General features: G+C 35.2%; 1 long non-coding RNA gene across 1 annotated transcript; it reads left to right on the plus strand.

The window, feature by feature from the left end:
• Positions 1-789: 789 nt before the first annotated feature.
• Positions 790-10114, plus strand: LOC119193764. The gene is made up of 3 exons (XR_005114038.1): positions 790-919; positions 4958-5140; positions 9614-10114. It is a non-coding gene; the product is annotated as an uncharacterized LOC119193764 (long non-coding RNA).
• Positions 10115-16585: the final 6471 nt, after the last annotated feature.

Here is a 16585-nt window from a genome sequence, read left to right on the forward strand (position 1 = left end):
TTACGAGGTGTTGAAAGCCTTTCCTGCTACTAAATTCTCTAAAACACTGTATGAAACCAACGCCATCTATTAAAAATATTAAATTAAAAAATCCATCATTTCCCACGGTAGCAAATTATCGGGATAAAGAATATGTCCAATACATGGACTACCTTTGTGCCAAATTTAATTCAAAACCATAAAATTGTTGCGTAAACTTCTAAACATACAAATATTTTCGTACTTCCACATTTATTAGTAAGAAGATAAGATTTTTAGAAATCAGGTCCTTTATATTATTAAGTATAAGGTAAGGGACCAGCTCAATGTCAATTTTTACAGTAAAGCGTTGTATACAAGCACTGTTGCGTTTCGTGTAGGTTAGGTTAGGCTAGGTTATAGTCCTTTTTTTTATTCGCGGGAAAAAAACGCTTTATCGCTACCACTTGGACGGTGAGTGGAATGGTAATGTAGTAGTAGTATTATGAGTGTAATTCGCGTATTTGTTATATTATAAAATATATATTTTATTAAATATAATGTCACAGATCTCTAGACACAATCCAGAGGGGACATGACCCCCATGACGTCTCCCCTGGATCGGCTCTTAGATCCAGTCAACTTTGAGAACCATTATTCCAGACTATCAATAAGATTCCCTTAATAATAAACCAAGTCTACTGACTTAAAATTACAACGCTCTAAGACATTTCATTATCTAAATCCCCTAATCCACGTCGCACGATAAAAACTTTAATCAATGACATTGGGTCATTAATCTCACTGCAGGCGCCAGTTATGCGTATATTAAATGGCAAATGATTTATTTGCTAGAGAATAGATCACTCGTATAGTCCCGGTGGCTTGCATAACAAATGGCACGACTAGGTTGTCTTATTGAAATATCTGTATTCTGTTGAAATTTTGGCATCGAATTGAGGTGAGTTGTTTGACTTATTTTTATTTATAACTTTATAAAATATGTAATGTATAAATTCTAAAAGAAATTATTTAAATCTGGTGAAAAATATACAAGTTACAAGCCATTGAAATTAGGTAGTAGTGGTGTCAAAAACAGAAGGACGAAACAATTGCATGTGACGTCATAGGGTATTACGATGTGTGCGAAGGAAAGAGATGGAGCGATATCCCCATTTTTTTTCACTCCTGCACGTAGCAATATTTGAAGTATGAATTACTGATTCATTTCTTATCGAATTTTAATTCTGTTTTCGCAGCAAGACTTCTTTTTTGTACTAATTGCTATTACATATTAAAAAATGCACAAAATCAAAGTAATCAAATACCCTATTGCATTCTTTTGTAATTATTTTTTAAATTAAATGGGCAAGGTAGGAGGATAAAATTCTTATTTTACATTTACGTAAGATAAATTGAATGTATTCAACTCACATACACTAATCTAAGTTTCAACAATAACCTGGATAATTTATCAGAGTTTAGGACAGAGTCCGTCTCCACTCCCAGTCAACTTGCCAACAGTTACTGCGCATGAGATAGTCAATGTTCAGTATGGTATGTTCGGTTTAATTATTTTGCGAGAGATCACGTCCCGTCGGTCGATACTCGAGAAGATCATTCATATAAAATCGCCTTAGTTAATAATGTACCCGAAATATAAACAACTTTTTATTAAACACTACATAAAAAAAGGAAAAAAACACAGACTTATTAATTGTAGATAGTCAAACAATAAAGTTAAATAATTATCAATATACCATAAACATTTACAATGCCACGACTATTGAATAATTTGTTGAGTGTTCGAAAAAATTCAACTTTGCTAAAGTAACAGTAAAATTGCTACATACTGATTATTTATAAACAATTTTCTAATGATGTCAGCTTTAATTTTAAATTACAAAACACGAGTGCCACTTATTTCTAAAATATGACATGAAGTTATTTTATAAATTGTGTATCTGGTCATTGTAGCCAGTGTAACTACTGGACATAATAAGACTTAACATCTCATGTCTCAGGATGGCGAGCGCAGTGGAATACCAAACAATACTTTGTAATTCAAGATGGTGTTTTTACTGCTTATGGGCGGCCATATCGCTTACCATCAGGTAAACGGCAAGCTCGTCAAGACATTCAAAGCAATAAAAAAAAAACAAATTAAAGTAATATTTTATGTTAAAAATACATTGCTCTGATTATGCATTTTACCCAACAGCAGCAACAAAATTTTCAGGCCAAAATATTATAATGTAGAAGAATTATACAAATACATGCAAATAACGTAAACATTAATACTAAAATGGAAATTCATCGAAACATAAGGTTCAAAATTCATTATTAAGGCGTAACATTCCTATTCAATGCTGAAAATTATAAGCTGGATATCATAATTTATGATCGCAACAAAACAGTTGTAAATTATTTTGGGCTGTAATAGAGATAATGTACAATAATTTCATTCGTTAACGTGAATTCATTAATTATATTTATTAATTTCATTTATAAAATTTATTAAAGTCACATGTATAAAATACCCCGAAAAATTATAACATAGCACGTTTTATATCAGACAAAATGGCGGCTCTGATCACCAACTATTATCTTTGTCGAAGAACATTTTTCCCAGGTTCGTAATTCGTCCGCCCTGGGGAATGGGGGCGTTTGGAGATTTCCACCACGGTATCCACTGCTTGTTGGAAGAGCCTACTAATAGAGACCACAATGAGGGTTGTCGGCGGGCAGAAGGGGGTTGTCCGTCTTTAGTGCGCGCACATCTTAATGCGTTTTGTGCGTTTATTGCACACGTTCGGTTGACCCCGAGATGGACGGGAATGTGCAGTAGGCGTCATGCTGCCGTTGACGCCGAGAGCGTCTTGCGCGGGGGCTTCTAGGTATTACTAAGGGACTTTCTCAACGAAAAAAAAAACTTAATGGTTATATTATAGAAATATATGACCTATAACGTGCCATCCAGGACCGATTTTATCCATCCGAGTACCCCTTTTTAGTGACTTTTTTATGACCCAAATATGTTTTTGTTTTTTTATCAGAGCTCGGCAAAGCTGCATTGCTGCACCTAATATTAAAAGAAGTGAAGCCCAAAGAAACATGCATATTACTTATGCAATGTTTGGCATATTACTCATGTGCCCGAATTATTTTGTCACGTACTACTGGTACGTGTGCCACCGGTTCGCTATCCCTGGTATAGGGTAACAGGTTTATTCTATAGCCCGCAGATATTTCGAAAACATTCCTACTGGAAGAATCTATGTTAAGAATTAGCAGTAAATAAACCTTAATCAAAACAAAAGCAAATCATAATATCTGCAATATATTTCATTACAAGGCAGTGTACTTTATACTTATATATCAGATTTATAAGAAATATCATAATAACAATTAGTTACAAGATAATATCGAAGTTAAATAACTCTTTAAATAATCTTTTTAGCATCTCAATTTATACTGTCCCACTGCTGGGCACGGACATCCTTTACTACTGTGAGCGATTATTCCTTAGTCCATCACACTAGCCTAGTGCGGATTGGCAGACTTTACTCGAAATTCCTATAGAGAATTTCTCAGGTATACAGGTTTCCTCATGATGTTTTCCATCACCGTTAAAGCAAGCGATAACTCACTAATAATACACACATAACTCTATATAAAGTCAGAAGTGCCTTTGGGTTTTGAACCTGCAGACATTTGTCTCGGCAGTCTGTTGCACTCCCAACTAGGCTATCGCTGCTACTCAATTTGGTTATTCGGGACCGGATTATATGCAACATAAAAAGCTTGATATATTCATAAAATATGCATGAAAACGGGTAAATTATGCAACATTAAACGATAAGTTTTAGAAACAAAAAACAAGAAAACTAAGTTTCGATTTTTTATTTCTAAATCAGCATATTAGAATTAATAAGTAAAGTACCTATCCAATGATAATATATGATAATAGGTACAGTAACAATATTTGATATTTTTGTAAACGTAATTAATCAAGTATTATTCTAAATGTTCAGTAGTAAGATTGTGTCTTCGATCGTTCCAAATATTATTATAAGTAAAAAACGATTGCTCCATATCCACTGAGGTAACTGGACAGAATTTTAACTTAGATGCTATTTTGGCAGTTATAGATTCTGGTAAAAATATTGAAAACGTATCGGGAATATGCGAAATGACTATATTTTAGAGAGAGAGAGAGAGAAAAAAAAATGCTATTAGCGATACGAATGGCATAAATATGCAAATTGCATATATAATCCGGTCTCTACTAATTATAATAAATTTTGCAGTCGTCATACTACGCATTTGTGACATGGTGTCGTAACTTTAGCTTTAAAAACTCAACTAACAAATTAAGAAGAATGGTTGAAGTTAAATTAAAACCTTAGTCAAGAGCGATGTTGTGAATTATGCGTGTTGTACTTCCTAACCGACTTGAAAGTATTTGTTAAAACTTGTTTCAAGATGTTATAATTTATTTTTACAAAACGTGGAAATTACTTGAGCGCGGACGTTGTGGCGCGCTGGCTTTGTTTACGTATTTTTGCATTGGGTACAAGCGGAAAACAAGTTCATCGTGATTGTTAATTTTGTTTTTTTTGTACTCGATCTATCATAACATGAACACTTCGCACCCTGTTCATATTGCCGTAATTTCTATGGTGTTGATAACACAAACAACATCACGCTTTTATCCCGGGAGGGGTACGCAGAAGAGCAATCAGGACACCTACTTTTTGATAAGTGTGTTCCATTCTGCTAGGGGTCGAGCCTATCACCATATCAGCCAAAAATTGCGGACTCGGGCTGATGCTGAGCTGATATCACTTTACCGGGCCCGGGACTCGAACCCGAAACCTCCGAGCAGTGTCATACCGCGCAAGCAATACAACAACGCCTTCAAGCCAGTCATCAAAAACAATAAAAGTAATTACAAATTGTTTGCCCACTAAAGAGGAATTTCATCATTCCATTTCAGAAATTAATCATCATTTCGGTGCTAAAATAAGACGAATTTGAAAGCAGCGATGACCGCGCAGCGTCCGGCGAGCGAGAGCTAAACACAAAACGTTTACGTATATGTTAGCATTTTACGCAGTTCCAATATACTAAGAGATTGGTCTGGGTTCCGTACTTCAAAAGATCCGTGGAGTCGTTTATGGTGAGTATTATTGAAAGGAAAGGCAGCCAGCCAGCTAGTGTAACTACTGGACATAATAAGACTTAACATCTCATGTCTGAGCATGGCGAGCGCAGTGGAATACCTAATAATACTTTGTAATCCAAGGTGTTGGAAGGTGTTTCTATTGTTTATGAGCAGTCGTATCGCTTAACATTGCGAATGGCAAGCTCGTCTCATCATTCAAAACAATATAAATAAAATTAAAAAAAACGATGAGAGTTATATTATTTGAAATTACGCAAATACAGCAATTGATCTTGTACATATTAATGTACAAAACACAGAATCTGTTTTGGGACGCCAATATCTACTAGATTTAGACATCATTCAGATAATCTAAATTAGTAAGCTCAAAAAATCATCAACGTTTCGAAGTTTGTAAACGATCAACATTTTTAAAGCGGCCGGGAATGTTACTAAAATTCAACTTACAATAAATTATTGCTAGGCATTAAGTACTAATATTGTTGTGAAAATGTATCCGCAAACCTTTAAACATGTTCACAATTGATCTCACAGGATCTCACTATACAGGCTTGCCTAGTGTAGGGACCAATATCAATATATTTATTAATTTCGTATATTCCTGTAAAATTCATACTATGTATATTCGTTCCCCCTTATTCATAGACGTTTTTTTATCTAAGGACGGAGCATTTCTGTTATAACAAGTCTGTTTCACCGCTTCGTTTATCTGACAGCTTGCTGTTTTTGAGCTTTGTTTATCTGACAGCTAACTAGATTCAAGTTGTATCTCATATATATATATTATATATAGTATATTAGTCAATAACAACGGCCCTATGACTACGCACTGCGAAGGCTGCTGAAGGCAGCAATGAGAAACAAACTTGTTATCGCAGCAATGCTCCTGTCTTCGATAAAAAACGTCTATCGAATAAAGGGGTTATGTAGAACAAAATCCTTTTTGTTAAATAAAATATTTTTCATATCTCAATTTTTTTTTTAAAGTCTTGTACCCTCATTCCCCTATCTACGTCATCACATCGTACTCAAAAACTCTCAATTTCGCTTGCGTTAAAACTCATTGTCGTGACGCAATGGAAACGCAAATAAAGTCAGCTGCGGCCGCGTCGGGTGCAAGTTCTCATAATAACAATTGTTTTACTGCTCAACCCCTTTGGCCGTGCGCTATTCTAATAAACACTATGAATGCAAATTTATCCCGCTTTGGGAATTCCCACAGTGTACATTCGCTTTATTTCCAGTTGAATTATTTTTAAATTCGGTTAAGTTCGGACATTCGCGAATTTATTTGGAAATCTCTTTGAAAGGTTTGTCTGTTGTTATGAATACGTAGGCTTTATTCGTAGTGTTTAAGGCATATATTGCATTAAAAGTGTTTTCGTAAATGGCCATGTCACCTGATTTATCGATGCTTTTAGCTTCTAGACTGTTTGACGCCTTGGAATTGGTCGGAGGTAGGTTACGGTACTTCCATAAAAGTATTTTTAGTAATAGCATTGGCATCGGAGATTTACGATAAATATCCAATACAAAAAAAAAATAGCTTATCCATTAATCATATTTTGCCAAAGATTTTGAAGAACATTCAAATTGAGAATCAATTGCTAGTTTATATGGAAATCAAAATCATCAGTAATTTATGCCATTTTTGCATAACACATGGACTATCCGTGGGAAACGCGAGCGACGAAACATAATATTAAATGTAAAATTTAATTACAATCATCACGCCTCTTGTCCAAAACGATATAAAAGCAACAGATTCAGGACTATAATTCATGTACTTTTACTCTACCATTATTACAAACAATTTTAATGTGCATTTTACAATACAAGTAATTACTTCAGTGTGGTTCAAATGCCCGCCATATTTTTACAAACGCGTTCCATATTCAAACTGCTATTAAAAGCAAACACCACAATGCACGGAGGTTGTAACACGATATATGAATACTCCTTGCGCTTCGTAATACAAACCGCAACTCAAAGACACAACAATATGCTTGATAGTTACTAGGAATAAAAAAATATGGTGTCTAAACCTCTTTAGAGACGTAATCTAAACTCTGTTATGAAAATATAAACAATAACACACATATTGAAGGCAATAATTAGCTTGATATTCGACATATACAACATTATTTTTAGGGTACAAATCCGAAATCTCTTTGTTGAGAATCAGTAGCATCCAATCCAATCCATTGCATAATTTTTCAATATATATTGTTATATTTTAACCCTAAAACATATTATAAGTAGAATTATTAATATTATTTATAATGTCTCCCTCTTCTACGTATCCCATTTTTATTGTTATTAAAAATTATTAATACATTCAATGACTGTAATCAAATTGAAGTTCAGAATAATGTTAGCAAGAGGTAGTAGTGTTTTTATACTAATAAAAAACTTAGAGAAACCCAATCAGCACTTTTCACTTAATACCGTCTGCCTGGAAGTGTCTACGAACTTTTAGTTAGAAAGTAGACGAAAGTCTTTTAGCCTTTCAAAAGAAAACCAAACAAAGGTATTAGGTTTAAATTTTCGACAAAAGAGAACTGTTTTAGTTCAAAGGATAGTGAAATACAATGAGATATTATTTTCATTTTAATACTAACCGCAACAGATTTCATTTTAGTATTTTTGTTTATGGTTATTAAATACTTGTTTCATATGATAATATTCTTAAAAATCGGTATTTTGCATTGACCTCTTGTAAATCTTGTTTTGATTTTTTAAAAACATCGTCCAAGCATAGGAATATAATTTGTTTTTATAGTGAACTTTATTATTTTCTTCCACGATTATTTTTACATCTGCTTTTTCTCTTTCTCTTTATTTTAAAGGGATTTGTTTAAATAAAACATTTCATCTCTGTAATACAATCATAATTATTACAAAAACCTTCTCATTCTCTGTGTGGCTTCTCATACAAAATTGTACCAAGAAGTAAAACAATTTAGCTTTCTTCGAACAATGAACAACGGCTGATTGTTTGCAAACACCAAAGAATTATAGTGTTATGATTCCTTTTCTAGTCGAATTTCGGCCATAGAGGATCTCAACGGAGATGCGCACCTCGCAGGAGATATTATACTCGTAGTACACAAGTGTATGCGCAATACAACCTTCTGTTCCTTCATTCTCATAGTCTGGTGAAACGGCCCTTTGACATGACGGACGAGGCATGGTATCACACCGCCAACTTCCTGATTCCAAGCTGCGACTGAATAATATTTAAGATGGAAGAAGTCACAATTTTTTTTGCTCAACCCGGGATTTATACCCACATGGTAGCCGTACAAATATCGCGTACAAACAACTACGCCACCGTGATAGTGGATAGATACATAGATTAAAAGAATTATGAACAACTAGCTTTTGCTCGCAGCTTTGCTTGCATGAAGGAGTTTTCCGGAATATTTCTTTTTCCGACTTACTAGCTATATTTCGTTATATTATGACCAAATTACACAAAATCATTATAAATTGTAGCCTGTGTATTATTCTGATGTATAACCAATATTACTGTACACTTTCATCCAAATCCGCTTAGTAGTTTTCTCGTGAAAGAGGAATAAACACAAACTTCCGCATTTACATATAATATAGGATACACCAGAAAAATACGCGATAACATCTCCACGCTCAATACTATCTGTAAATTGTATATATAAGTACAAAAGAGTTACCCAGAACAAAACAATGGACAGTAACAGTCGATTGTAAGCAATGAAGTTCCTTACATTTCGCGGCTGATCGCCTTGTTATTGCAAACTGTGTCAACATATCGATTCGATTCCATTCTTCCAAGAATTGAATTTGTTTTGTCTTGTAAAATATATATTATAATTGCTAAAGAGTTTATAAAGGTTGTTTTATAATACAATAATGTTTTATTATCGATACATTGATAAATAACTTAAATTTAAAGTTTTAATAGCTTTGGCCGCGTATTTGTATTAGGATAAGACTGCAGTGCTGAAGTCTCAGGTTTGATCCCCAGGTTGGGCAATTATATTGGGTTTTTCTACTCAGTATCAGCCCAGTCTAGAATGCCTGATATGGCGGTAGGCTCGCCCCTATCATATCATGGGACGGAATACATGTGGTGGAAAGTGGGTAGATCTGATGCTCAACCATCCCCTCTGGGGATAAAAGGTATGAGTATAATTATGTGTGTTAAAAGTTTTAAATTAATAACATAAAAAAATCACATATCCAACAATTTAGCTGCGTAAGTGTTAGGTTACATCGCTTTGTATAACTATCAGCGGACATGGACTATTGGTATCAATCTCTTCCTTTGTTTATTAGATTCATTAAAATTAATACGGATTATTTTTATAAAACCGCCCCTGAATTTAGACTTAGCGACTTCTAAAACATCTTCGACATTTAACCTTAACTTTTAATAAGATGTTATTATTTTTACAACATAATTGACATAAAAAAAATTTCCAGATTCTATAACCGATGATGTTTCAACCGCAACCCACGCAACAACTACTCCTGTAAACTCACGCAGATATTAAAGTCCAAAGAGAACTAAGCATTTTCTTATTAAATTAAGGCTGACACGTGTCATGATCCTGGAGAGGAGAGAGGTAATTATTGAATTAAAATAAGAAAGTATATTGAGATAGAAAGAAAACTAAGGATAAAGACAATTAAATCATTTTGGTCTAGCAACAGCATTGATAGTATGATGTACAAAAGGATAGGTGAGTGCTCTTAATATACTGTAATACAAACAGAAGCTGATGTCGTGCAACTTAGTATTACCGTCGCGTATTTCATGGCGACAATTGCAGCGCTGTATCACAGTGCTAGAATATAAGTTCCGGGTTGCATTGAAGTTTTAAAGGAGGAGGTACACGAACTATCCCCATCTTAGTAAAATCTTTCGGAAGATGATAAAAATAGCGTAATCAATTAACAAAGGTTAATACAAATAGAGATCAAATAAAAGGAATAAAATATCAAATAAATGTAGTGGGTGTGTGTTTTTTTTGTATTTATACGAGTACGACAAAGTGATCCCACTGCTCCTGATGGTAAATGAAGTGGGGTCCAATAGAATGTCGACTGACGAGAGATGATTATTCCTCTACAATCGAGACAATTATGCCGCCCTGTTAGAACTAGAGTGTGATAACGGTCTTTAAAAAAGAAGGGGAAATCGTTAAAATGATGGCTGATACGGAAGTATTGATGCAAGAAATATACTGCACTTTGCACTGCAAAAGAAATTTGACTGACAAAAGAATAAAATGAGAGATGTGAAATCTACTAGTAAAAACTACTACAAGTCTAGCGTGTTGAACTACTAAAATCTTCTTAGTAGTGGACGAGGCCCGTGACCAACAGTGGGGCGCTATACAAAATTGGTAAGGAAATTAATCATTTTGAACCCAATTGCATTCATTAAACCCCTACCCATGACCTCAATCCCTGTTCTTCACAACTAGGTCCACAAGGATCCTCCTAGCTAAACAGTGGGATTAAATTGTGTAATTTGCAGACGGCGCATTAAAACCAGAGAGTTTATTCTCTTTAATTGTTGAACTCCCCTCTGTACTTGGCTGTAAAGTTTAGTCAAAGCATTCTAGGGCTGCACTCAACTATCGATAAGTTAAATTATTCGAATAGTTTCAAAGTTGGATTGATTAAACGATGTGGATATTTAGAAATTGTAAAGGTTAATTTATCTGAAATAGTAATTATAAATATTACTAAATCTTATATAAACAAGGTGAATAGACGACCTAATAATGACTTGGAGATGTCGGATGCAAGTCCATAACTAACCTAACTGGAATCCTTTGGAAGAGAGCTTTATTCAGTAATAGACCTCAAGTGGCTTAAATAATTATTCAGTAAGATTCCATAAAAGGGTACGCAGAGCCGCAATGAAGTCACCAACGTTGTGCCCAAATTACTTTTGTCCTGTCATGTGATAAGAGTTTAGATTCCATCACAAAATTCAATCTATTTACTAGTTTTGCAAATAAATACTTATCAAAATTTTAATTGCCTGATTTGGAAATCAAATCCAGTACTTTATTAGTTTCAGGGCTAAAATACTCTGATGGTAGATTCGGGTGCATATGAGAATGAAATAAAATAATAAACACTAAACCTTTTTGTGCCAACCCTGTACGGAGAAATAAAGTAAGATGCGTTTTCTTACAGCTTCCTTCTCAAGTTGATCTTTGCTTAAAATGTTTGCTTTCATTAATACAATAAAATTAAGCAAACTACGGTTAGTAATAAAATTTACGAAAGACGTGCCTTCAACATGGATATTCTTGGATTGTGGATTGATACTACATAGTTAAGTACTTCAAAGTTATCTCGTTTTTTACTTTCCTTTGTCGTACTCGATAATGGGGTCATCGCAACACATTTTTACCGTATTATTCGCCTGTAGAAAGTCGGTACCCACTTGGTGGATCAAATCCTAAGTAGATTATGTTAGAAGCATGACATGATGATTATTTTAATGAATTACGAAGTAGTTGCCTATACTCGGAAAAAGTATACTTTATAGTAATAAAGTCCATGCTACTTTATTCTATATTTGGAAAATATGAACATAAACGACCAAAGAGAACCTATCGCAACTACGAAAAAAACTTAAAAAACGATTACAAACAGATCAAAAAGATATGAAAAAATACCGTTCGGTTTTAAAAATACTCTTGTAGTGCTCCGAAAATAACATTAATAAAAATGCTTTCCAACATCCATTTGCGATATTATGTCGGGACCGACCGCAATTTAGTCATTTCGATGCTCCACAATTATATTGGCTCGCTTCGATATTTAAATAATTCAGAGTTTTTATGTTATGGGCGCGAAAGGCCAAGTTATCGAAGTTTAGCATCCTTTTAAATAAACCCTTCTTGCAACACTGTGAATATCAATTCAATTTCCTTAGTAATTGTTTATGTAAGAAACACATAAATTAAAAAATGTTTTTTTAAAAATAGACAAAGATTATTGTATAATTAAACATTATTATTGGCTTTATTTTTGAATCAGTCTCATAAAATATGAAGTTAAAAATACTCATGCGTAAATTAGAATTAGAATCACATTGTATATTTTTTTACCTTCTGATGCTATGGACTGAATATTTTTTTTAATAATTTATTCATCATGATTTATTTAGGTACTATTGTGTAAGTAAGTATAGCCGAACACTTGCATTAATATTGCGTTTAATGATACAAGCACATATAGTTTTACTTTACAATTTATAAAAGGCAGAGAAACGCGGTAGCGACCATTTTGGGTGTCCATGACAGACTGCAGTGATGTGACGCGTTTTCTGCTTAGGGATGTAACAAGTACGCTTAAAGCATATTAGTTAATTTACAAACATTCCCAAAAAAAAATCGGAGTAATATAAAATAATAAATAACTATCTAAAAACTTTAATCACCAAGTGTTATATTACTTTGATAATTTTCCGCCAATTGATTCCAAAAATGAACAATTTTCAATTTATATCAATATCTCCGAATCGGTCAAATGTATACTGTTTCATGCGAATAAAGTTTTAAACATTGTGAATTATTCATAACAGAAAATATTATTGTAATGTTCGTATGTAAATTTGGTTTTTGTACGCAATGACCATATATTTTGCGACATATTGTCCAAACATTTCGAGCTTAATTCAAAACATAAAAACTTAACTTATTTTAACTTCAATATTTATTCATCTGCAATTCTTACTAAAAAAAAATCTCCCGTGTTTTTCTTTTGAATTCGATAAACTCAAACTACTGAACAGATTTCGATGAAATTTGGTATGGAGATATTTTGAGACCCTGAAGGATATAGTCTACTCTTTGTCCCGGGAAAATATATAGCGAAACTTTTTATCCCGCAAAAACGTCTACGCGTACGAAGCCGCGATCAACAGCTAGTATTTTATAAAGTAATATATGTCGCCGCAGCACTGGTGAATTTCCGGAGCGATAGTGGCGCCATCTATTATTACATCGAGGAAGTATTAGAAAAGGAGGGAGGTCGACTGTTGCCAATATAAGGACCGGCCGAACGACGAGAGCTCAGTCTTGTACGAGTGTTGGTTGAGTCTGGTTGGAGTCTTGTACGACTCTAGTAGTAGTCTTCAGTAGTCTTGTTTGGACGCTCGAACCGAGCACATTGTGTATTCCGCTAGTGTTACTATGCAGTAAATTGTTATTGAAGTAAAGAAGTGTTTCAATAATTGAATAACTGTCTGGAAAATAAATATACACTGGTGATACTTTACCGGTCATGTAAAAAAATAACCAAGTAAACAGTTTCACTCCGGCATATACAATGTCTGAATATTTATCCCAAAAAGAATATTTTATTTACAACTTATTCGCAGAAATAAAACACCGATAAGACGTTTTTATTAAATTATAATTGTTTCTTAACTTCATTACATCGTAACTGGACATTGACGAAAAAAACAGGATTAAATTCATATAAGGTATAAACTTAAAAAATAATACTTACAATAAGGTACTAAAATGTACGTATGGTATGATTGTCTGTAAGATATTGCCTTGAGTGATAAGACGGCCAATTGTACTCTGTTTATAATTGGATGCACTAACCCCCTTATTCATAGAACTTTTTTATCTAAGGACGGAGTAAAGCTGTAATAACAAGTCTGTTTCTCAGTGCTGACGGCATGGCAGCCTTCGCAGTGCGTAGACATAGGGCCGTTGTAATTGACTAATATTGAGATACAACAATACGTCAGGACCCTTATTCTGTATGATAGTGTAAACGCGTAACGCGGCCGTGTCATGTTATCTTCGAGAAATGTGCGTGGAATGGTATTCTGTAAGTCAAGTTTCTATAGTCCTAAACATGACGCGTTGTGTTACGAGCTTGTTACACACTGTTAAAATAACGTGCGGGATAGAGAATAAGGCCCCAGCACTGAGAAACAGATTTGTTATCACAGCTTTACTCCGTCCTTTCATAAAAAAATGCCTGTGAATATGGGGATAGGTCTTTTTTCTTCTTGTATATGTGTTCAATAATGAATTAAATAAGTTTTTTTTTTACACCTACAACAATGCCTAGCGCCAATCTCGTTTAAAAATTTAGGTTTTTCTTCTTTTAAAAATTAAACACAAAATTATTACCGGAAAAAGAACTCAAACAACCTCCGTTCTAGACTAAAGATCTAGATTCCCGTTAATTCCCAAACAATTCAATTCCAAACTTAAACACGTCGCACACACGTGTGGAGCCTTTTGAAGCATTCTCTATTTGTTAAAAATGATCAAAGGATTTCTAAAATGAGTTTCCGCCAGTACTTTGGATCCTCCTGTTTTTATTCTAGACGTTGTCCGAGCGAAATGTTCCCGGTTTAATTCTTTTTGAAAGTTTTTCATTATTTTCAGACGGAAAACTTAATTTTGAAGCATGTAATACAAGCTTCTGTTACAACGGTCTTGTTTTTTTAATTGGAAGTTTGTTCCTTGGCATCTTCCGAATTTCTGGAATGAGTGGGCTTCAAATAGCGTGTAGTTTTGGGGTTTGTTGTTAAGAATATAATGCTAAAAATATAATTCCAATTTCCATTCAAATATATTTAACATCATAATATATAAATGTTATGTATCAGTGGCAAAAGGGTCCACATGACCCCATTCTCGCCGGCTTCCTTTTGGTAATTTATATTCAATTATAATCATTCGAAAAATGTTGCAGACCGAATTTATGCATATTAGTACAAATACGTTGTTTTGGGTTCCCTTTTCGAAAATTTAACTCTTCACTACGGTTATGGTTAAAATTACTAATCGGTGATCAATATTATTGCAGGCTCATAAATCCCCGCCCTATGGAATGGGGGCGTTTGGAGAATTCCACCACGGTATCCCCGGCCTGTCGTAAGAGGCGACTAATAGGGACCACGAAGGGAGACGTCGGCGGGCAGCAGCGGGCTGTCCGCTCTCGTGCATTTTTTGTGCATTTTTGCACATGTTTCGGTTGACCCCCGGGATGGACGGCAGTGTGTAGTTGGCCTCATGCTACCATAGACGCCGAGGGCGTCCTTCGGTGCGCGGGGGCTTCTGAACCCCCCCCCCCCCATAGGAGACGGGCCGCAAGGCGGCACCGCGAGGGGGCGGCTGCGGACAAAGACTTAGACACTTCCGTCAGAGGAAGCCCGCAGCCGTCCCTAATGCGCCGAAGAGGGCCACTGCGGAGTTTTAGCTGGTAGGCCGTGCCTAGGTTAGTTGTACATAGGGTTAGCTACTGGGCCCGGCGGTCGCCCGTAGGTCGTCATCTAATCCGGGCGGCACAACGCCTAGTAATATGCGCTCGGTCTCCACACCGAATGCACGCCCATGCACGGGGGGCCATTATGTCGCGGACCTAGGCACACTATAGGTGATGCCTACACCCCCATGGTTGCAAGTTCACATGGGGGGTCTGACAGGGACTCGTAGAACAGTTCGCCTCCCTTTCCTCTCCGCACATCCTATTACTTCCTCTTCCTTCCCCCTTCTTTCCCCCTTCTTTCCCCCCTATTACTCCTCTTCCTCTCTTCCTCCAGGGCCTCGCAGTCGTTAAGCTGGAGGGTTCGTAGTATCCCATTCGCTCGTCCCCCCGGTGTAGACTGTGGGGTCTGTATTTAAAAAAAAAAGCCTAATAATAAGGGACTTTCTCCGCGAAAAAAAAAAGGCTCATAAATCCAACATTTTCCATGGCAGATTAGTAGTCATCATGATGATGATGATTCTTTAAAATAGGGTACTAGCAGTGGTCCTCTCCAACACCAATGAAATAATCCAATTGTTATGACCCGCCAAAAATTTCAAACCTTTACTTTAATTTTCTTAATTTAAGATCTCAAAATATTCAAAGCGGATATTAAATATTTACGGCGAAAAGATGGCCATAGGCGTGAACCGAAAAAACAGAATCACTTTAGTAGTGCCCTATCCCAGTACGCAAATAACATGGTATTTTACGATAGCGCGCGTACGCAACCCGAATGCTTAAACACACGCAGTTTTATATTTATTCGGATAACCTTTTTTTTTAAACGTGTACGGCGAAGTACCCTCAATGCACTTTATTGTAAGTGGAGTGGGCTTCAATAGAATGTCGACTGACGAGAGATGATTACCCCTCGGCAGTCGACACAATTATGCCGGCTTGTTGGAATCGGAAATACACAGGTTGATCTTGGAACGCGACACACTTACGTGGGACACTGTAGCGAGTTTTAACACTTTGTGTACGGTGGTCGCAATCCGATATAGTAATTATATTAGTATTAAGTTTTAATAGTTGTTTAGAAATAATAATAATTTTTCTTATGCTTTGTTTTGACGTATCATAAGTGCAACTTTGTTCGCCTACGTGATAAATAAAGTATTTTATTTTTATTTATTTTATAAA

This window comes from Manduca sexta, chromosome 6 (genome assembly GCF_014839805.1).
Source record: "Manduca sexta isolate Smith_Timp_Sample1 chromosome 6, JHU_Msex_v1.0, whole genome shotgun sequence".
In the NCBI taxonomy this organism is placed as follows: domain Eukaryota; kingdom Metazoa; phylum Arthropoda; class Insecta; order Lepidoptera; family Sphingidae; genus Manduca; species Manduca sexta.